The following is a 23840-nucleotide window of genomic DNA, read 5'->3' as shown; positions in this document are numbered from 1 at the left end:
GCATAGGAAAAGAAGAAGAAAAGGGTGAAGTTGGTGGAGGGTTTATCACCCAACGTGGAAGGAAAAATCAGTAGCATGGGGGAGTCAATGATGATGGCTGGTGGAGTTGGTGGGACTGGTCATCAACGTTATGGGCAGCAGCAGCAGCAAAGGCACGGGCAACAGTCAACCAGAAGCAGAAGTAGTCAGCAACGCAGAAGAAAGCAGAAGTCAGCAGCAGCAGAAACAGCAGGGAGGGAAGCAGCACGTGAAGGTCAACAAACGTGGGGTGATCGGCGGGGAAAGAGGAGGAAGTCAGCGGCGTGGGCAGCGGCGACGTGGGGGAGGAGGAGAAGAGAGAGAGAGAGAGAGAGAGAGAGAGAGAGAGAGAGACCAAAATCAACATATCAATCAAGTGTAATCAAGGGCTCACAATTGGTCTTGTTGGGCAAGCTAGATCCAAGGGCCACAATTCATTCTTACACAAAATATCTACGGGCACTTAGGGAATTAAGCAAGAGTGATGGGGGCATCAATGTCCAATATTTTTGGCCACTAAAGAACTAAATAAAACCAATTAAAACCTCTAAAATTCGGAACCCATTCATAGGCTTAGGGGCAAAACGGTAATTTTCCATTCTTGATCCGAAATTCCATTTTTCGACTATACCGATCCCAAATATAATTGGCCACCTAAATACGACGTTGTCCTTGCAAAATAGTCGCGTACGTCCATGAAATTCGACACTCAAGTTCGGACTCAATTCCACGATCAATTTCGCTCAAATGCGATTTTAGCGTCTCTCACTAACGGGCGGCCGTTTAGGATTTATGCGTATCGACTTAGGATCACTCGAGTCGTGACGGTCTCGATTTCCAAGAAAACGCGAGGATTATCGCTAGTTCCGAGGGGTCGCGATCGTTCGGAATAAGTTCGGGATTGTTTGCCACACGCACTCTCTGTCGTGCGGAATCACCCGCGTTCCGATCGTACGTCGTTGGCTAAACCAAATCCGTCACCCTCCTTGGATCGGCCCACATTGGCACAAAATATTCCCTCGTCGTTTCTCAGAATCGGGCCTCGATTCGCGGTCGAGTTCTTAGGTCCACGTACCGTTTTCTTAGTTAGCCATTCCATAATGGTCAGTATCCCGAGAGGGATCCGTTCCAGGCGAGACTTACTAAAATGAAATGAGAAATAAACATCTATTTCATTGATCACGAAAGTGGGTCGAATTCACCCTTGGCGCCTTGTCCCAGGATGCGTCGCCGACCCAAAACCCAAACAGAGAACAATGCACAAGCGGAAGCAACATATCACCCGAACAATAAAACACATGACCAAGGATAGCCATCGAACAACAGCCATCATAAATACATACTTGCATTAACAACAGGGATTTACAATATTCATTACAAAAGAACTACACATATAAACCAAAATGGGCCAACAGCCACTAACATCAAAAAGGGGTATGTGGCTCGAAGTCAGGGTACTAAACCTAAGAAGGGCACCTATCCAAAAAGTGTCGGCCCTACCCTACTCTGGTCGAGGATAAATCCTAGGGCAACCAGTCCGAGTCGGATCCTGAGGACTCAGTCGAGTCATCAGACGACTCAGGCTCAGAATCCATCGAATCCGGCTCAGACTCGACGTCCACTGACTCTCCCCCGGAATCATCCTCCGGCTCTAGCTCCTGCTCCATAGGCTCCAGCTCCGGCTCGATGTCGGACTCCGAGTCCATCGGCTCCTCTCCCTCAGACTCGGTATCCATCTCGATGATGACTGGTCAGGCGCCAGAATCCTCCTCGGACGTGGCAGCGGGACTCACGACTTCTCCATCAGCGGCCTGCGGATCCGGCTGGCCATATATGTCGAACGGGATGTCGAAGGTCCTAAGAGGCCCATGAGTACCAAACTGGTCCCGGAAACACCAAGCGAAGTAAGGATGGGCCCGGAAATGCGGCCCGCCCTCGTCGACCCAAACTACAATGAAATATCTAATATAAGACTCCCCGTTCCCTACGTGGTGTACCGTCACCAACCGCTCTATGCTATACGGGATCCCAAAACGGATTGGCGCATCCACCATCCCAAGGTCGGGGGTCTGAAAAGTGGGGTTTAAACAACAATGAGAATAAATCTCAGCGAGTAGGCCCCCTAAACCGAAACAAGGCTAACATGCACCTTCCGGACAAGCATCAACTAAATACACAGTTGTTCAATCACACGACTTAGGCCCTCGGGCCCAAATAAAGCATATAGTGACCCTGCAGATTAGACACATAATAATAATAATACTATGCCCAGCAATGCACATACACATGTCAATTGGTCACTGTTACATGCCGCACACATGTTTGCACTCGTTTATGCACTCTTCGCACACTTGCCAATGTCATGCTTATGCTTGCACAATTCAATGCACACTTGCACACTTGCACACGTGCCAACTTTCCATTTATTCACCGACCCGCGTTAAACGCATCAGGTCCGACCCGCGTAACACGCATCAGGTCTATCACTTTTTGATCAATCTCCGGCTCGCATTAAAAGCATCAGGCTCATGACACAACCCGCGTGTGGGATGCCTCAGGTTGGCCATCTTCCGGTAATCAGGGCATCGTCCCGCATTAAACGCCTCGGACTGGTTCATTACCCCACGTAAACGATGCATCAGGGTTTATGTGATCACACGAGCACAATCTACTAATTATTATCTGAACCCCGCGTAAATGACGCCTCAGGGCGATTTAGGCGATCACATGCTCATGCCAATCGTGCATACTTACATAATGCACATGTTATGCCAATGCTCAATATGCACACTCATGGCCATAACAATCACACTCGGGCACTCAATTTAAATTAACCACAAGCTCAATTTATGCCACGACATGCTTAATTCACCTCTTAGCGCACCCAATGAATCAATGAATTCAAAATAGCCACAACACATATTTGGCACCCGAATTCATACGATTAATCAATATAATTGAGCACACTCATGGCCCGCCATGCCCTTCAATTCTCGATCACACTAGCACTCAACATGGCATTGCATATTCAAGCATAATTCAATACCCAAATCAGCCACCACATGGCCCAACCAATCACACATGGCAATTTACGAACAAACCACATATTAGCCATACAAGGCCCGATTAAATCCTCAATGGACAGCCACTTAATCAGTCCAACCTAGGCCACTAAACCACTTCCCAATCATCACCTTAGGCTATTAAAATCACCACAAAACAGCCGATGCTCAGCTCACACTTTGAACCCAAATTAATCCACATATTAGGCCAAATCAAGTCCACATTGGACAGCCATCAACCAGCCCTTTCTAGGCCACCAGACTACATTTAAATCATCACACTAATCCATCAAAACAGCCACAAAATCAGCCCTAATCAGCCCACACTAATTAACCCCTAAAATACCCTAATAACCCCTAAAACTTGTCTAAAGTGCACATAAGCCTAATTAAGGGTTAGGGTTTCCACTCACAAGGTTTAAGGCGTCAAAAGTGGGCTGAACATGAAGAGAAACGGGCCGAACAGCAGCTGGATTAATCCGGTTCAGCGGCGGCGCTCCGGCATCCTGACAACGGCGCTCGGCGGTGAGCGGCGGACGGTGGTACTCCGGCTGAGCTAGGCGGCGAAGGTTGATGATGGTGGCGGTGATGGTGCCGAAATGTGGAGGAAGAGAGAGAGAGAGAGGCGGTCGGGATGGTGGTGATGTGAGCTGGTCGAACGGGTGGCTTGGTGATTTTCAGCGACCTAGATGACGGTGAGCGGTTGCCGGATGGCTGAGGTGGTTGGCTGGTGGAGGCGGATGAAGCTGCTGGTCGGGCATATAGCAAGAAGAAGAACCAGCGAGGAAAATGCAGCAAAACAGAAGCAGCGAAGCACAGGAAAAGAAGAAGAAAAGGGTGAAGTTGGTGGGGGGTTTATGAGCCAACGTGGGGGGAAAAATCAGTAGCATGGGGGAGTCAATGATGATGGCTGGTGGAGTTGGTGGGACTGGTCATCAACGTTATGGGTAGCAGCAGCAGCAAAGGCGTGGGCAGCAGTCAACCAAAAGCAGAAGTAGTCAGCAACGCAGAAGAAAGCAGAAGTCAGCAGCAGCAGAAACAGCGGGGAGGGAAGCAGCACGTGAAGGTCAGCAAGCGTGGGGTGATCGGCGGGAAAAAGGAGGAAGTCAACGGCGTGGGCAGCGGCGACGTGGGGGAGGAGGAGAAGAGAGAGAGAGAGAGACCAAAGTCAACATATCAATCAAGTGTAATCCAAGGGCTCACAATTGGTCTTGTTGGGCAAGCTAGATCCAAGGGCCACAATTCATTCTTACACAAAATATCTAGAGGCACTTAGGGAATTGAGCAAGAGTGATGGGGGCATCAATGTCCAATATTTTTGGCCACTAAAGAACTAAATAAAACCAATTAAAACCTCTAAAATTCGGAACCCATTCATAGGCTTAGGGGCAAAACGGTAATTTTCCATTCCCGGTCCGAAATTCCATTTTTCGACTATACCGATCCCAAATATAATTGGCCACCTAAATACGACGTTGTCCTTGCAAAATAGTCGCGTACGTCCATGAAATTCGACACTCAAGTTCGGACTCAATTCCACGATCAATTTCGCTCAAATGCGATTTTAGCATTTCTCACTAACGGGCGGCCGTTTACGGGTTACGCGTATCGACTTAGGATCACTCGAGTCGTGACGGTTTCGATTTCCAAGATAACGCGAGGATTATCGCTAGTTCCGGAGGGTCGCGATCATTCGGAATAAGTTCGGGATTGTTTGCCACACGCACTCTTTGTCGTGCGGAATCCCTCACGTTCCGATCGTACGTCGTTGGCTAAACCAAATCCGTCACCCTCCTTGGATCGGCTCACATTGGCACAAAATATTCCCTCGTCGTTTCTCGGAATTGGGCCTCGATTCACGATCGAGTTCTTAGGTCCACGTACCGTTTTCCTAGTTAGCCATTCCCTAATGGTCAGTATGCTGAGAAGGATCCTTTCTGGGCGAGACTTACTAAAATGAAATGAGAAATAAACATCTATTTCATTGATCACGAAAGTGGGTCGAATTTAGGATGTTACAGTAGATGATCCAGTCATAGGCAATGTAATCTCAGCTAACATCATACAAACCCATTGAAGTTCACCTGTAACATTATCCATAGCACGATACTCAGCCTCTGCACTAAATCGAGAAACAACGGATTATTTCTTACTTTTCCATCATACAAGATTAATACCAAGAAAGACATGGTATTCAAAAGTAGATCAATGATCCACAGGGCAACCGGCCCAATCTGCATCAGAATATGCTGTCACCTACAAAGACTCAGGTTAGAATAACCAGCTATATGAAGATGATCCCGATTATGGAACACAAGTTCTTGACTCGGAGCTTCCTTCAAATAGTGAACAATTTATAGGACGGCTTGCCAGTGAGTATTATGGGGAGAGCTCATGAATTGACTCACCACACTAATAGGAAAGGAAATATCCAGACAACTAATACTGAGATAATTTAACTTGCGTACTAACTAGCGATAATTCTCTGGATCATCAAGAAACTCTCCCCGTTCATTATCAAGCCTCACCCCAAGATCCATAGGTGTGTCACCAGGCCTAGCGTCATGTAAGCCCACCTCATTAAGAATGTCAAGAGTATACTTTCGCTAAGAGAGAGCTATACTGCCATCGGCATAGGCAACCTCTATGCCAAGAAAATATCGAAGACAACCCAAGTCTTTAATGTTAAACTCCTTCTTTAGAAACTACTTGAGCTGTTGTATACCTTCTGTTGAGCAAAATCCCTAATTAGTTTTGACGAATGACAAAACAATCTGTTACTGACCAGAATTATACTTAAGTTATTTGATGCAGGTAAATGCTGAGTCATCAGACTTAATCGATGAAAAGACTTTGTCATCATACTCAAAATTACTTGTCAGATTCAATGAGTGTTATTTTTGGCATGTTTATGCAGGACAATCAAATTGATATCTCAAGATATCCTAATTGGCAATCACAAGATCGTTCCTTAAACACGAAGAACTACACTTATGGAAACCTTGATTTGATGGTATGGGCGATCAAATCACTTGAAGATAATGGTTCTTCTTCTAACGGCTATGCATCCCATTTTGGGAAGAATCTTCAACGGGTTGATTTGGAGATCAATCCTCTGAAGACTATCCAACGGATAGATTGGAAGTAGAGGAGTATAAAAGAAGAGCAAACGTCGTACAAGAAAAAGAACCAGAATCGAGAATTCCAAAGTCTGAATAGAGCTTCGATCTTACACACTTGTGATTACTATTTTTCACGTTGTGATTTTAGAAAGAAAATTACTTGAGTGAAGAGTGTACGTGATAGTGTAGTTTATCATCTGAGAAGCACTGATCTTGTAATCTTCTGGTGATTCAATAGTGAAACACAGCCAATAGGCTACCAGCGTGGAGAGTGGACATAGGCTTGACAAAGCCGAACCACTATAAAGATCTGTGTGTAGTATTCTCTATCCCTAAACTTTCATTTTTTATTGCTGACATTGTACTACATACATATCTGTCAAACAAGCTTGTCAGAACATCATCTTAGTCATCAAACGCAATCAACTGACAATAACTTACATGCAAATTTGTAATTCGCATCCATCTGATATTGTACATACGAGTTGTTGACCTCGACTATATTCATTCCGTACGTTTAAATCATACAATTTTATAAAATCACCTATTCACCCCCCTCTAGGTGATAACACTAGCCATATCAATTGGTATCAGAGCCTAATGCTCATTTTTCCTTGAAGTGTTAGTTTACTTCTGAGCTAACGATTCTTGATGGCTAGTAATGCTGAGTCAGGTCACAACAAACAGACCACCTTACTTCAATGGAACCGAATACAGTGTCTAGGAAAACAAGATTAAGACATTCATCTTGGGAATAGATCAAGATATATGGGACATTGTTGAACATGAAATCATTCCACTCGTTTCAACTGAAACAAAATCTCTAAAAACTTCAAAAGGGCAAAATGAGACACCTTCTACCGAAGGAATTAGAGAGCAAATCAGACCTCGAGTTCTACCACTCTCGGCCAAAGAAATTTCCAAAAGAATCCATCTGGATGCAAAGATCAGAACGACCATATACAATGGTCTTGCAAGTGTTGAATACAAACCAATTGCAAATCTCAAAACTGCAAAAGAAATTTGGGATCGTCTCAAGCTTGTTCATGAAGGAATAGAGAGAGTCAAGGAGACAAATCTCAACATTCTTCTTGGGCAGTACGAGTCCTTCACTCAGAAACCAAATGAAACAATTTCTGAGATGCAGAGCAGATTCACTGAGATCGTAAATGGACTTGAATTCCAAAACAATCCCATCTCAGAACCTATGAAGATGAACAAGTTGCTGAGAGCTCTTTCAAAAGAATGGAACAACATCAAAGTTTCTATTCAAGAAAGTTAGGGGATCAGACGACTTAGAGTGGACGAACTCATCGGAACTCTTCAGTCCTATGAAACTGAAAAGTTCTTAGAAGTTGAAGAACCCAAAGGTAAAAAGTTCATTGCTTTAAAAACTAACATTGATTCTGATGACACAGATACAGATTCAGATGAAGATGAAGATGAAGAGTTGGCTCTAATGGTTAAGAAACTGAGAAAGATGGCAAAGAAGGTGAAGATGAATAAGTCAAAGAAGCAATTCAAGAATTCTGAGTCATCAAAGGCCAAGAAGCTAAATTTTTAGAAGAAATCAAGTGCCGAAGATGAAGAAAACAAAGACGTAATATGTTTCCACTGCAAAAAGAACGGACACATAAAGCTAAAATGTCCACTTCTCAAAAAGAACAAAGGGAAGTATGAACGATATAAGAAGGTTTTCAAAGCTGAAACATGGAATGATTCAAAGGATGATGAAAGTGAACAAGAATTTGCCAATATTTGTTTGATGGTAAAATCAGATTCAGAATCAAGTTCTGATGAAGAAGATGAGGTAAGCAATTCAAATATTCTTGAAGCAGTTGCAAATTATATTGATGAGTTAATCTCTGTTAATAAAACTGCATTCAAAAAGATTTCTGTATTGAATAAGGAGATTGTGTCCCTAAGAAGTACAACTCAAAACAAAGAAATTGATGAGTAAATTGAATGTTTAAAAAAGGAAAACAATATTTTAAAACAGCAAGATCTTTCGCAAAAAGATAAGATTGATTTCTTGCAAAAAGAGTTTAATCTTATCAAGAAGAATAAAGATTTTCTTGAAAAGGAAAATGATTCATTGAAAATTGAAATTTCTGATCTGAAAAATATTTCTAAGGAAAGTATTGATCGAATCTCTAATGAAAAAGAACTTTTAAAAAATGATATTTCTAATATAACCAAGAAATTCTCAATGGATTCGAAAAATCTTTAACATATTTTATCAATTCAAGTTTCTTATTATAATAAATTAGGTTTGGGTTTTAAGAAAAATACTGAATTGAAAAATGCTTTTCCCAATGTCAAAGAAAGACTAAAGAAAACACCCCCCAGATTTGTGTATCAAAATCACTTTCAAAAGCAGTTTGTGAAATTCAATGGTCAAACTTCCTTTAAGTGCTCAAATTGCGGTGATACAAATCACTTAAAGAATGACTGTCCTAAGGTTTGGAAACCTGTTGAGAGAGACATTCTGAGAATGATTGATCCTAACCAAAATGGACCCAAGAAAATATAGGTACCAAAGAAAAGAAAGAACAAGTGGTACCTTGATGATGGTTGCTCGAGACACATGACCGGAGATCCTTTAAAATTCATCCATTTAGAAAGAATTAAAGGAGGAAGTGTATCCTTTGGAGGCAACAACAAAGGAAAGATAGTTGGCAAGGGAACTATTAGAATCGAAAATCTCATCATCAATGAAGTCTCACTAGTTGAAGGTTTGAACTTCAATTTAATTAGCATTAGTCAATTATGTGATATTGGTTACAGAATCACTTTCCAAGAAGACAAATGCTCTGGGATAAGTAAAGACAACAAGCAATCATTGTGACATTCCGACTTTCGGCCCATTTTTGGGATTTATAAAATGTGTAATTCGTCAATGCGCTTATAGTAAAATCTCGCCCGGGAACTGATCACTCTCGGTTAATGTTTTTAAAATTGAGATTTCGCTAGAATCGCACTCGATCGAATTTGACCGTTATTTAGAGCCCTAACCTTGGTGTCGAATTTCTCGGAGTCTCGTGACGAATTTAATTGGACGGTCTCGATATTATTGTGGCCAGCGTCAATATTGCCTGGGATATGTGAAACGTGAAATTTGGACCGGGTGCGGATTTGGACTAGTAGACCTCCCCCGTAGTGTGTTTTAGTTTTTTTTGTCTATTGGCCTTTTCATTTATTTGAATTGGGATTATTTTTTGAGACCATTAGATCAATCAACGAGATCAATTTATGGCCATTGGATCGCACTCATTGTTTGACTTTTCTCTCTCTCTCTCTCTCTCTCACTCTCTCTCTCTCTCTCTCTCTCTCTCTCTCTCTTTTCCCGCTCAGTCACGTCCCCTCCCTCCTCAAGTCTGACAGTCTTCTCTCTCCCTCCTCCCATCACGTTCTCTCTCTCTCTTCTGCCCCGATCGTCCTTTTTCCCCTTCCACCGCACGCTTGCCTCCTGCTCACCGCCCAGCCGCCGTGCACCATTCGACCACCGCTGCGCGTTCACCTTCCTCGTCGCGCTCGCCGCCCAGCCATCCGGTGAGCCGTTCGCCGCCGCTATTGGCCGCCACCCTCCGTACGAGCAGCAACTCGCTCGCCGCCACTGTTTGGCGTTGCCTAGCCATCGACCGGGCAGCCCTGCTCTGCCCAGTCGCCTGCAGCACCGCCGTGCCGTCACCGACCGCCGCTGGCCCCCACTGCCGCCGCAGCCCCCCTTTTTCTTCCCCGGTTCACCCCGACCTCCCCTTCCCCTATTCTGGCTTCCCTTCTCCTATTCCGCCGCACTCGACCGATCGGTCATCGCCGTTGCTGCTGGTCATTGCCGCCCTCGCCGACTCGCTATCGCCGCCCCAGCTTCTCCCTCAACCGCTAGAGCCACTGCTGTTTGGCGAGACCTCCCTCTGCCGCCCCATCCCCTGTTTCGCCCTTTTCTTCCTCCGTTCTCTCTCTCTGTCCTTGCTCCGACCGTCGTCGCCGTGAGCCGCCCTTCGAACGCCAGAGCTGCTGTTGTCCCGGCGACGTGGCTGCTTTCGTTCCGTCCAAATCGCCGCTCGTCGCTTGTCCCGCCTCCGACACGGCCGCTTCTTGCTTCCCCAGCTCGTTGCCACAAATGTTTCCACTGCCTCCACTGGGCTGCTGCTGCTCCGGGCGAGGCCCCTACTCGCCCCTGCTGTCGCCAAGCTGCTGCCGCATGAGCCGGAGCTCCCTTGCCACCCCTGTCGCCCGGCCGTGGCCGAGAGCCTCGTCAATCGCCATTGTTGCTGCTGTTCCGGCGAGTCCCCGCTGCCCTTGCTCGTTTCTTGCTCAAGTCGAGGTAAGCGACTTCCTAATCCCGACTTAGGATGATGGGTAATGCTAGACTTGTTTAGGGGTTCGTGTGTGGGCTGAATATAGTGGATATAGTGACTGTCATGGGCTGTTTGGCGTGGTTTTGGTGGCCGTTTAGTGCAATTGGGTGGCTGAGTTATGGGCTGGTTCGGGGCGAGTGAATGGGCCGGAGTATGGGCTGAATCGCGATGGTTTATGGCTGATTTTTGTGGTTGGATTGAAAGTCGTTAGTGCTGAAATTTATGCTGAGATCGTCGGTCGTTCGTGCGTGATTTAATGGTCGTTTGACGGTAGTTCGTGTTGATGATTCGTGATGGGGATAACGCGCCTATTGTGAGTTGTGGCTTAGTGTGATTGTATGAGAGGCCGTTGAGGCTAGAATATCAATTTAGTGTGTGATTGTCCCGTGTGGTCCAAATGCTTGAATTGTGTTCATATGTGGTGAATATATGGTTGGTTGTGATCGCTCTATAGTGATCGTAGGTGTTTGTTGAGATGCAACGTGAATTGGTAGAACCGTGGCCTTTTTGGCTTGAGTATGGCGAATTGTGTTGTGGTCGTTTGGAATGGTTGTGTGATATTTGATTCCGTGAAAGATGTGAAATTGATTGAATTAAGTGGCGTGTGTGTTTGCTTGAAAAGTTCGGATTGATCGGAGGGCTGCCAACCTGAGGCGTGGTTACGCGGGTGTGGCGAGAAAGGTAAGAAAAGACCTAAGGCGTATTTACGCGGGTCATTGGAGGATGCTGAGCCTGAGGCATGTTTACACGGGCTGTGGAAGGAAAGTTGAACCTGAGGCGTGTTTACGCGAGTCATTGGACAAAGCCCGGATTGATCGGAGGGCTGCCAGCCTGAGGCGTGTTTACGCGGATCATTAGAAGATGTTGAGCCTGAGGCGTGTTTACGCGGGCTGTGAGAATGGACCTGAGGCATGTTTACGCGGGTCGTGTGATTGGGCCTGATGCGTGTTTATGCGGGCTGTGAAAATGGACCTAAGGCGTGTTTACGTGGGTCGTGTGATTGGGCCTGATGCGTGTTTATGCGGGCTGTGAAAATGGACCTAAGGCGTGTTTACGTGGGTCGTGTGATTGGGCCTGAGGCGTGTTTACACGAGCTGTGAGAATGGACCTGAGGCGCATTGACGCGGTCGTGGATAGTTGGTTGGACATGTGTGCGTAATGTGAGTGGTTGGATTGGCTGGATGAATATGTGGATGTTTGGTTGAATTGGTTGAATGTACGTGTTGATGTTTGGTTGGATTAGTTGAGTGCAAGTGTGGATGGCGCTCGAGTGATTGTGTTATATTCTCGGGATATTATTGAATTATCATGATTTGACTAATGTGCAGAGTTGGCGTGTGATTTGGGGCAAGGTAAGTACATTATGTGAAATTTGCTATGTGGATAGTTAGATTGCATGTTGAGACTTGTCTGGGTACGCATTGGCCTAGGTTGGGTTTAGAGTGTTGCTTATTGAGACTCGTTCTCACGGTTATTAAATAACCATTTTCAGATCCGCGATCGTGATTGATTGGAGACGTTGCAAGGATAATCTCGAGGATCGAGGACGGGTCAAGTACCCTGTATTTTGAGTGCCCCTTTTGTAGAGTAGTTAAGTTTACGAACCACGGTCTCTTTTGATGAAAGCGGTTCTGTCGTTTGTGGCCTAGTTGGCAGTTGTCTTTTGTGAATGTTGTATGTATATGCCAAGTGTATGAATTGCAAGTATTGATTTGTGCTATTGCTACCCCTTTGTCATTATTAATTGTCTGGGTTGTTTCATTTTGTTTCCGCGCGTGCCTAATCTCTGATGTTTGGGTTGGGTTGGCGACATGCCTGGGACGTCGCATTCAATGATCGACCATCGACGGATGTCGCGAGCCCGTGAGAGTTCGGGGCGTGACATCTCGGTTGATTTGGTATCAGAGCAAGGTCAGCTCGATTCAAGATGGTTGAAGCCTGGAGTGATAAGGAGCGATGACTTTGGGGTAGTTAGTTAGGGAGACTTGTGTGCCATGCGCACCCCAGACTGTGTGATTGTGATTGCTGAGTGATGTTATGCAATAACGTGTGAGGTGCAGGTGCATCAGGACTTGAGGTAAGTGCACGAATCTTGTTGGTTGTGATTGAGTTATGTATGTGATTGGCTGACTGCTTAGTGAATTGTTATTGTGATTCACTGCTTAAGGCTTTAGACTGGTATAGTTGGCCTAGGTCTCTAATTCCTGAGTGGAATTATAGCAGGTAGGTGGATGTGAGATCCAGTGAGAATGAGCGGTCGAGGTAGAGGTCGAGGTCGTGTGGCCCCGCAAGCTAGAGTTGCACAGGATCCCCGGGTTGATGGAATTATGAGAGTACTATAAGAAGTCGGGATTTTAATGGGTAGGCAGACTGAAGAGCGGAATGCTACTATCGCTGCTGCTGCTAAGGCCGCTGTTGCCGCCGCCAACGGAGCTAATGGGAATGATGGAAATCATGGGAACAATGTGAATGGTGGGAACCCTGGTCAAGGACAGGTAAATGCAAACGAACCAATATCCAAGCTAGTCGAGCAATTTTTGAAGTTGAAGCCTCCGAAGTTTGATGGGAAAGGTGATACTGAGGCTGCACCTCGGTGGGTGGAAGAGCTAGAGAAAGCTTTTGAGGTGTTGGGATGCACTGAAGAGGAGAAAGTAACCCTAGCAGTCTACTAGCTTCAGGAAAATGCAAGCGATTGGTGGAGAGCCACCAGAGGTCAAGTGTTCCCCGCTGGTACTGCCCCAAATTGGATTGTTTTTACCGAGACCTTCAATAGCAAGTATTTCTCGGAAAGTGCCCAAAAGCAGAAATTGGCAGAATTCATGAGGCTTCGCCAAGGTCAGATGTCGGTAGACCAATATGAGGCCGAGTTCGCAAGGCTGTCCAAGTTTGCCCTAAGAATGGTAGAGGACCCAGCGGACAAAGCCAAGAGGTTCCGAGATGGGCTGAAGTCGGACCTCCGCAGCCAGATGATATCACTAAACTTGAGGGGTTATTACGAGATTTATGATCGGGCTCAGGCAATTGAGCGTGATTTGATGGATTGGGCTGCCGCCCCTGGATCGCGGTATGCCCCGACTAGGGACAATCGTCAAGTTGGAAAGAGGCCAATGATGGGAAATAGTCGCTTCGTCCCTCCCGTTAGGAAGAATATCGGGAAGCCGGCTCACCATTCGAATACAGCTTGTCGACTTTGTGGCGGAAGACATGGAAATGGGCCTTGCCCGAGTAGGGGTGGAGTATGCTTTGGATGTGGTGGGCGAGGTCACCAAGTGAGAAACTGCCCGAACCGACGGGTTAGGCCGTCGATACAACCGTGGCAACCGTGAGTAGGACATCAAGTGGGAGCTACTCCACCAAATAATCAGAATCAACTACGGGCATAAGGAAAAGTGTAAGTTGTGGCTGGGGAGGAAGCGGAGGACTTATCTTAAGGGTCTAAATACGATGTATAAAGATATTTAGTGTATTAGAAGTGCTTTTTTTGGAAATTTTAAATTTGAATGGTCATGTAAGACATATAATTGCTCATGGTAAATTGATGCAATCAGTTTATGTATTTTGGAATCACTGATGATGTCCTTTGACAAGAGTTGGGTGAATGAGTTATCGCTTGGAAATTTCGGATTTTGTAAAAACTGGGGTGATTTGTTTTGGGAGATGGATTGAAATTGGATGGATTGAGCTTTATCTTTGAGGTATAGAAAGATAATTATTTTTTGGCTTACTAGTTGGTTGAGGAACCAAGGCTAAAGGACATAGTCGAGGTGTATAATCTTCCCGATGTCTTTCCTCAGGAATTGCCAGGATTGCCACCTGAAAGGGAAGTGGAGTTTGTGGTTGAATTAGCCCTAGGGATAGAACCGATCTCGAAAGTACCCTTTAGGATGTCACTATCAGAATTGAAAAAATTGAAGATCCAAATGCAGGAGTTATTGGATAAAGGCTTCATTCATCCGAGTGCGTCTCCATGGGGAGCGCCGATTTTATTCGTGAGAAAGAAGGATAGATCGTTAAGGTTGTACATTGACTACAGACAGCTAAATCAGGTGACCAATCAGAATAAGTACCCGTTGCCAAGGATAGATGACCTGTTGGATCAGTTACAAGGGGCGTCGATATTTTCAAGGATCGACTTAAGGATTGGCTATCATCAATTGAGGATTAAAAAGGAGGATGTGTCGAAGACGGCATTTAGGACGAGATATGGGCACTATGAGTTTACAGTGATGCCATTTGGATTGACTAACGCCCCAGCTATGTTCATGGATTTGATGAATCGGGTGTTTAGGGAATTCTTGGATCCGTCGTTATTGTATTCACCGATGACAACGATAGAGGTTCGAAGTTTCTTGGGTCTAGCAGGGTGTTACAAACGCTTCATGAAAAGGTTCTCGGCATTAGCAATACCATTGACGCAGTTATTAAAGAAGGAGACGAGGTTTGAATAGACGGATAAGTGTGAAAGGAATTTCCAAGAGTTAAAGCAGAGATTGACAACCGCGCCAGTATTGACAATCCCGTCAAGTCCGGGAAGACATGACATCTACAGTGACGCGTCGCAAAAAGGACTAGGATGCGTGTTAATGCAACACGGAATAGTGGTGGCATACGCATCAAGACAATTGAGACCACATGAGCTGAATTACCCGACGCATGACTTGGAATCGGCCGCGATTATATTCGCCCTTAAGATTTGGAAACGCTACTCGAGTGGAGAGAAGTTTTAGATTTATACAGGCCATTAAAGTTTAAGGTACTTGTTTTCCCAAAAGGAATTGAACTTGAGATGGCGTCGTTTGATGGAACTCCTTAAGGACTACGATTGCAATATTCTGTATCACCCCGGAAAAGCTAATAAAGTAGCGGATGCACTGAGCCGGAAATCGAGCATCGCGCCTATGATGGTCAAGGAATGAACTCTGTTGGAGGGAGTTCGAGATTCGGAATTTAAGTTTGAAGTGAGTCAGGTATCGAGCCTGCTTGCAGCATTGAGGACTGAACCGGAAATTCAGACTAAGGAGGGAGTACGTGATTTAATGGTCGTTTGATGGTAGTTCGTGTTGATGATTCGTGATGGGGATAACGCGCCTATTGTGAGTTGTGGCTTAGTGTGATTGTATGAGGGGCCGTTGAGGCTAGAATATCAATTTAGTGTGTGATTGTCCCATGTGGTCCAAATGCTTGAATTGTGTTCATTTGTGGTGAATTAATGGTTGGTTGTGATCGCTCTATGGTGACCGTAGGTGTTTGTTGAGATGCAACGTGAATTGGTAGAACCGTGGCCTTTTTGGCTTGAGTATGGCGAATTGTGTTGTGGTCGTTTGGAATGGTTGTGTGATATTTGATTCCGTGAAAGACGTGAAATTGATTGAATTAAGTGGCGTGTGTGTTTGCTTGAAAAGCCCGGATTGATCGGAGGGCTGCCAACCTGAGGCGTGGTTATGCGGGTGTGGTGAGAAAGGCAAGAAAAGACCTTAGGCGTGTTTACGTGGGTCATTGGAGGATGCTGAGCCTGAGGTGTGTTTACGCGGGCTGTGAAAGGAAAGTTGGACCTGATGCGTGTTTACACGGGTCATTGGACAAAGCCCGGATTGATCAGAGGGCTGCCAGCCTGAGGCGTGTTTACGCGGGCTGTGAAATGAAGGTTAGACCTGAGGTGTGTTCATTGGAAGATGTTGAGCCTGAGGCATGTTTACGCGGGCTGTGAGAATGGACCAGAGGCGTGTTTACGCGGGTCGTGTGATTGGGCCTGATGCGTGTTTATGCGGGCTGTGAAAATGGACCTAAGGCGTGTTTACGTGGGTCGTGTGATTGGGCCTGAGGCGTGTTTACACGAGCTGTGAGAATGGACCTGAGGCGCATTGACGCGGTCGTGGATAGTTGGTTGGACACGTGTGCGTAATGTGAGTGGTTGGATTGGCTGGATGAATATGTGGATGTTTGGTTGAATTGGTTGAATGTACGTGTTGATGTTTGGTTGGATTAGTTGAGTGCAAGTGTGGATGGCGCTCGAGTGATTGTGTTATATTCTCGGGATATTATTGAATTACCATGATTTGACTAATGTGCAGAGTTGGCGTGTGATTTGGGGCAAGGTAAGTACATTATGTGAAATTTGTTATGTGGATAGTTAGATTGCATGTTGAGACTTGTCTGAGTACGCATTGGCCTAAGTTGGGTTTAGGGTGTTGCTTATTGAGACTCGTTCTCACGGTTATTATAGAACCATTTTCAGATCTACGACCGTGATTGATTGGAGACGCTGCAAGGATAATCTCGGGGATCGAGGACGGGTCAAGTACCCTGTATTTTGAGTGCCCCTTTTGTAGAGTAGTTAAGTTTACGAACCACGGTCTCTTTTGATGAAAGTGGTTCTGTCGTTTGTGGCCTAGTTGGCAGTTGTCTTTTGTGAATTTTGTATGTATATGCCAAGTGTATGAATTGCAAGTATTAATTTGTGCTATTGCTACCCCTTCGTCATTATTAATTGTCTGGGTTGTTTCATTTTGTTTCTGCGCGTGTCTAATCTCTGATGTTTGGGTTGGGTCGGCGACATGCCTGGGACGTCGCATTCAATGATCGACCATCGACGGATATCGCGAGCCCGTGAGAGTTTGGAGCGTGACAATCATTCACGGGTCGAAGACATGGAAACATCTATCTACTAGAAACGAAGTCTAACAACTTGCAATGTCTCATTTCCACAAAAGAAAAATCTGATCAGTGGCACAGAAAACTCGAACACGTTAGTGTCAAGTTAATATCCAAAATAGCTTCAAAGAAACTTGTCAAAGGATTGTCAGAACGAAGATTCATGAGCACAATGTTATGTTCAGCTTGTTCTAAAGGTAAATAGGTAAGAAGTTCATTTAAATCAATAAATTATGTCACCACTAACCGAGCTTTACAGTTGCTTTATATAGACATTTTCGGTCCTAGTCAAACTCTAAGTCTTGGAGGTAAGAAATACTGCTTAGTTATTGTAGATGATTATTCAAGATTTACTTGGGTATTCTTTTTGGCTCATAAAAGTAAAACATTTGAATATTTCTCAAAATTTGCCAAAAAGGTACAAAATGAAAAGGGGTATACTATTTCGAGCATTAAATTTGATCATGGAAGAGAATTTGAAAATCAAATTTTTTCTTATTTCTGTGATGAAAATGGTATTCAATATACTTTTTCCTCACTCTATACTCTTGAACGAAATGGAGTAGTTGAAAGAAAGAATAGAACTTTGCAAGAAATGGTTAGAACTCTTCTATTTGAAAACAAAAACTCCAGCACATTTTTGGGCTGAAGCTGTATCAACAGCTTGTTATATTTCAAATAGAATGTTTCCAAGACGAATTCTTGAAAAGACCCCTTATGAACTGTCCAAAGGTAAAATTCCCAATGTCTCGTATTTTCAGATATTTGAATGTAAATGTTTTATTCTCAAAAATCCTAATGATCGTGTTTGTAAGTTTGATGAAAAGTCAGATGAAGGAATCTTTCTTGGATACTCAACAACAAGCAAGGCTTGCAGAATATACAATGAAAATACTCAAACCGTGGAAGAATCATTAAATGTTAAGTTTGAAAACTTAATTCAAACTCAACAAGATGATTCTGATACTGAAAATCCAGCATCTGAAGAATCTGACATAGCATCTGATGAAATGACGGTAAGTGAAAATGATCAGAATCAAAGATCTGATGAAGCTCAGGAATCATCAAACCAACAAGACAATGAAGAATCATAAAATCTCAATGATGAAAACGATGAAAGATTCAACAAAAACTGGAAGCAAAAATCCAGTCATCCCAAAGAACTCATTATTGGAAATTTAGATGAAGGGATCAAAACCAGAGCAAAGGCGAAGGAAATCATAAATACAATAGCTGTCATTTCTGAAGTTGAACCAAAGAATGTTGAAGATGCCTTGAAAGATGAATGCTGGATTGAAGCAATGCAAAAGGAACTTTTACAATTCCAGATCAATCAAGTATGGGAGCTTGTTCCTAGACCCAAAAATCATTCAGTTATTGGAACAAAATGGGTATTTCGAAATAAACTAAATTATCAATGAAAAGTCGTCAGAAACAAAGCAAGACTTGTGGCCAAAGGATATTCACAAGAGGAAGGAATAGATTACGATGAAACGTATGCTCCGGTGGCCAGGTTAGAAGCAATAAGAATTTTACTAGCTTATGCTTGTTTTTATGATTTTAAACTGTTTCATATGGATGTCAAAAGCGCTTTCTTGAATGGCTACATTAAAGAGGAAATATATGTAGAATAACCTCTAGGTTTTGAAGATCCTCACAAGCCTGATCAGGTATATACTCTCAAGAAAGCATTATACGGTCTTAAACAAGCACCACGTGCTTGGTACAAAAGACTGAGCAGCTTTCTGGAACAAAATGATTTCACAAAAGGTAATGTAGACACTACCTTATTCATCAAAAGGAAAGGTAAAGACATTTTAATAGTTCAAATTTATGTAGATGATATTATTTTTGGTTCTACAGATGAAAAATTATGTAAGAATTTTTCTAAAATGATGCAAAGTGAATTCGAAATGAGCATGATGGGTGAGTTAACTTTCTTCCTTGGATTACAGGTTAAACAAACCAAAAATGGCACATTTCTTTGTCAAGAAAAGTATGTTAGGGAAATTATGAAAAAGTTTGGTTTGGTGAATTGCAAAAAGACAGAAACTCCAATATCATATTCTATTAAACTAGATAAGGATGAAAAAGGAAAACTAGTAGATAAAAAATTATATAGAAGCATGATTGGCTCGCTTTTATATTTAACTGCTTCAAGATCAGATATTATGTTCAGTGTTTATTTGTGTGCCAGATTTCAATCAGAACCAAAAGAATCTCATCTTACAGCAGTCAAAAGGATTATTAAACATGTTGGCACCAATCCTACACTTGGATTGTGGTATCCTAAGGGATCAAACTTTACTCTTATTGGATATTCTGATGCTGATTATGCTGGTTGCAAAATAGATAGAAAGAGCACTTCTGGAACGTGTCAATTGTTAGGACATATGCTTGTTTCATGGTATTTAAAGAAGCAACAAACTGTAGCTCTTTCAATGGCAAAAGCAGAATATGTCTCACTTGGCAGTTGTTGTGCTCAAATCCTTTGGATGAAACAACAATTGAGAGATTTCAACGTCAAAGACTCAACTGTGGAGATCAAGTGTGATAATACCAGTGCCATCAATTTGACCAAAAAGCCTATTCTGCATTCAAGAGCTAAGCATATTGATATTAAGCATCATTTTATCCGTGATCATGTTTTAAAAGGAGATATTAATATTCAATTTATAGACACAAAACAGCAATTAGCTGATATTTTTACAAAACCTCTAGAGAAGAATAGTTTTGAGCTTATTAGAGATAAACTAAACATCATTAACCCACTTTATTGAGATGTGCAGAATAAACTCTCATTGCATCTGATGACTTATTTGATCAAGCATATATTTGAAGTAGGGATGAGCGGTTCCAGGTTCCGGGTAGGTTCCGCCTGGAACCTGGAACCTACCCTCGGGTACAGGTTCCTCAAAAAGAGGAACCTGGAACCTACCCGTCGAAACGTGGAACTTGGAACCTACCCTGTCATAGGTTCCAGGGTCGGTTCCAGGTTCCAACAGGTTCTTTTTTTAATTTCGTTTTGAATTAAACAAAACAAAAATAAACGCAAGAATCCTTCATACTGCAGGCAGCACCTAAGACCATTCTTTCCAAAGTGTTATTTTATTAGAATTCAGTGGAAACAATGGAGGATATGATAGATAAGACACATTCCTATCATATAGCATGCCTAACAGAGCTCTACTTGCAACTCGCATGTAAGTGAACTGTCATTTGCAACACAAGCAAGAAATCTTGACACAGCTACTTCATAGCAAAAGTGACGAAGAACATTGTCAATTTCCACAAATCAAAGAAATTTGCAAGACAACCGGTAATTGCACAATGAGGCACTTAAGGTTAGCAATCTAAAAGCCTCCTCTCTCAGAAAAAAGGCTGAACCGCCGAGTGCCAAGAATACACCAATCTAGTGATTCAAACAAAACTTTCAACTGCATCCATGAGCCGCAAGGAAAGCCCCATAAGTGAGGCCAAAAATAAGGAAAGGAAAAATCACCAACAGAACAATGCTTGTAACCCCCAACTCCCCTACCAAAACAAAAAATCCCCACAATATGCTAGATGGCATAGACTAAAATGACATCAAACAAAAACAAAAATGAATCAAAAAATACCATCGCTACATCACCTCATGGGAGCTGCAGCCAAAAACGAAAAAGAAAACAAAGACAACATCGACCGAGCAACGCGAAATTGCTAAAAGAAATCCAAACAAGATCACGATCGCAAATGAGTCAGGGAATTCAATCAACAACAACAACAAGAGAAGGATAAAGGGACCCACTTCGATGCATAAATTGCCGCTGCAGATGATGTGCTGGATCTTGCCAGGGACGAGCATGGACTTGAACTTTAAAGGGCAGATCAGGCGCCTTGTGCGGTATGTGCAGATCCCCCAATGCCAAAACCAACACCATCTTTCTTGTTCTCGCTACTCTCTATCGATCACAACGACAATGATAAGAAAAAGGGTCAACGAAAAAACAAGAAAAGGTAATATTTCCACACCCAAAGATGATCCTTTCTATTTCTCTTTCTCCCTCGACCGAGCTTCAACAATCAATCTCTCTTCTTCTTCTCCCCTTAACGCAGCACATGAAGTTCAGACTGTGCAAGTGCGTAACAGTGATGAAAACTAACAAGGGTTTTGCGAAGAGAGAGAGAGACGTTGACTCGGACATACCCTGGAACCGAAGCGGACATGGAAGACCCTCCTCGATCCCTCATTCTTGTCGTTCTCTGAAACTTCTCCCTTTCTCCTCAGGTTTACCATCTCAAACTCACCTCGTCTTCGTCCACGCGCCTCCAGCAATCAGGTTCTTCGCCATCCCACGCTCTGTCGTCGTCCCTCCCGGGCCTCGAACCACCACTCGCGCCACCTCTAGCCCTCGAACCCGCGCGATCCTTAGCAGAATCCTCGTCCCCGCTCAAGATGCTCAGCATCTCGACGTCCGAATCGTCATCGTCGTCGACCACCCCCTATTCCCGTTGCTGCTGCCCCTGTTCTTGTTGCCGCCGCCCCCAATCTGCCGCTGCGCGCCACCGTAGACCGCCCTCGGGGCCGGCGCCGCCGCGGCGGAGCTCCTCTACTGGGTGTGGTTGATGAAGACAGAGGAAAAGCCGAGGCGACGCCAAATGGAGAGAGGAGAGGCAAGCTCGTGGAGTCGTGGGTGTGGGGAGTGCGAGAGAGAGCAGACTGGAGGAGGACTTAGCGAGGAGAAATAAGGGGAAGAAACAAGAAACTAACAAAAGTTAGGGTTTTTAGAGGGTAAAGTAAACCGGTTCCGGTTCCCGATTCCGGTTCCGGTTCCGGTTCCTAGGAATCGGAACCGGGAACCGGAACCGGAACCGGCGGTTCCTAAAAATTTGGAACCGGGAACCGGAACCTATCACCTTGGAACCGGGAACCGAACTGGACCCGCCGGGTCCGGTTCTTCGGTTCTCGGTTCTACCCTAGAACCGTGCTCACCCCTAATTTGAAGTGTCTGATTTTGGCACGCAACTCATGTTATAAAAGGTATGTATATCTCATACATTTTGAATATCATGATTGTTTGAAATTAGTTGTCTTGATTGATACCATTTGAGAATTACAATCCCAAAATTTTCGAAATATAATTTCCGAAATTTCCTATAACTGTCAATTGACAGTTTCCAAAAAGGGTTTTGTAAAAACCGATATATTGTACTTCTCGGTTTAAAACCTTTTTCATCTTCTCTCTCATTCTCACACTCTCTCCGAACACACATTCTACTCTCTCTGAAACCCTAAAGATCTCCAAACACACGTTTTACCCTAAAAGATCTCATATTTCTCTTTGGAAACTTAAAAATCTCTTTAATGGCACCGAAATCGACCACTGACTCAAAGAAAGGAATCAAGGGTTCCAGACAATCGAACCGAATTGCAGGAATGTTCACTAGAGCAAACAAAGATGGAGAAGCAGAGAAAATTGATATCTCTGACTCGGGTTTTGAGAAAGAGTCGTATGAAGGTAATAAATCTCCACGAATCCCTGTTTAAGAATGTGATCGTTTTGTTATGGCAAGATGATTGATAAAAATCAATAGAGTACTTCGAGAAAATCGGAGTGACCAGAGTACTGTAAATGCCGTGTGTAAAACATTAGGTTTTATGTCTAAACGTGAAGTTATAGAGGAATATGAGAAGGGTATAAGGCTTGGAAGATCACATGTTGCTGAAAAGGGCATAGTTCTTAAAGAAACTTCTAATGCTCAGCAAACCTCTGTGATTGTGAAGAAAGGAGTTTCTCGAAAAGGAAAAGAGAAAGTAGGAGAACATTTGAATGTTGGAGGAGATGAATTCGTTGGTGAAGAGGAACTGCAGACTTTGGAGAAAAGCAAAAACATTGATACTAGGAAGAAGGATAATGATGAGAAACTATTTGCTGAGTTTGTGCCCATCTCTGGAATTCCACCTGATGGCAAGAAAAACGACAATCTGTTTAGAAACAAAACTCATAAGGTTGCTTATAATTCGCTCCTAGCCAGAGGAATTATGAATAATAGAGTTGTAGATTTCAATTTCTTTGAAAATTTCAATATCAAGGTTCAGAGTCTGATTGACAATCTTGATTTTCAAAGAATATGCTATCTCACTCACAAAGTCTACCCTCAACTCACGGCTTACTTTTATTCAAATCTGTCATTCATTTCTCCTGCTGAAAATGAGTTCTCTATTTTTCAACAAGATTACAAGTTATTAGCCTTTGATCTCTCTGCCATTCTAGGAGTAAAACATACAGAATTTTCTTTTATTCCTATCACTTTAGATTTGGCATATCGATCTCTGTCTGGTGACTCATCTTTCATCAAAGGCTCCACATCTCATGTATCTCACACTCTTTTTCCTCTAAATTCCATTGTCCTCCATAAAATCATCATCAATTGTCTCAGACCCAAAGGATCTTCCAAAACTGATGTCTCTGAATATGAGGCCAAGTTGATTTGGGCAATTCAAACCATCTTTCCCATTTCTCTATCCCATACGATTTTTCTTCAAATGTATAGAACTGTCAAGAAGAGTAAAGATCAACTCCCTTATGGAGCTTTGATCACCGCTATCTTTGAGTATTTGAAAATCTCCATTCCTGCAAAAC

General features: G+C 43.6%; 1 long non-coding RNA gene across 1 annotated transcript; it reads right to left on the bottom strand.

Moving 5' to 3' along the window:
• Window positions 1–20509: 20509 nt before the first annotated feature.
• Window positions 20510–21926, bottom strand: LOC130140511 (uncharacterized). The gene is made up of 3 exons (XR_008818493.1): window positions 21404–21926; window positions 21229–21302; window positions 20510–21158 (listed from the first exon to the last, which is right to left on the bottom strand). It is a non-coding gene; the product is annotated as an uncharacterized LOC130140511 (long non-coding RNA).
• Window positions 21927–23840: the final 1914 nt, after the last annotated feature.

Source organism: Syzygium oleosum, unplaced genomic scaffold (assembly GCF_021117445.2).
Source record: "Syzygium oleosum isolate NSW1041296 unplaced genomic scaffold, Sole_v2.1 Sole_v2.01, whole genome shotgun sequence".
Lineage (NCBI taxonomy): Eukaryota > Viridiplantae > Streptophyta > Magnoliopsida > Myrtales > Myrtaceae > Syzygium > Syzygium oleosum.
Note: the sequence above shows the minus strand (reverse complement) of the source record. Positions and strands in the feature narration are given on the sequence as shown.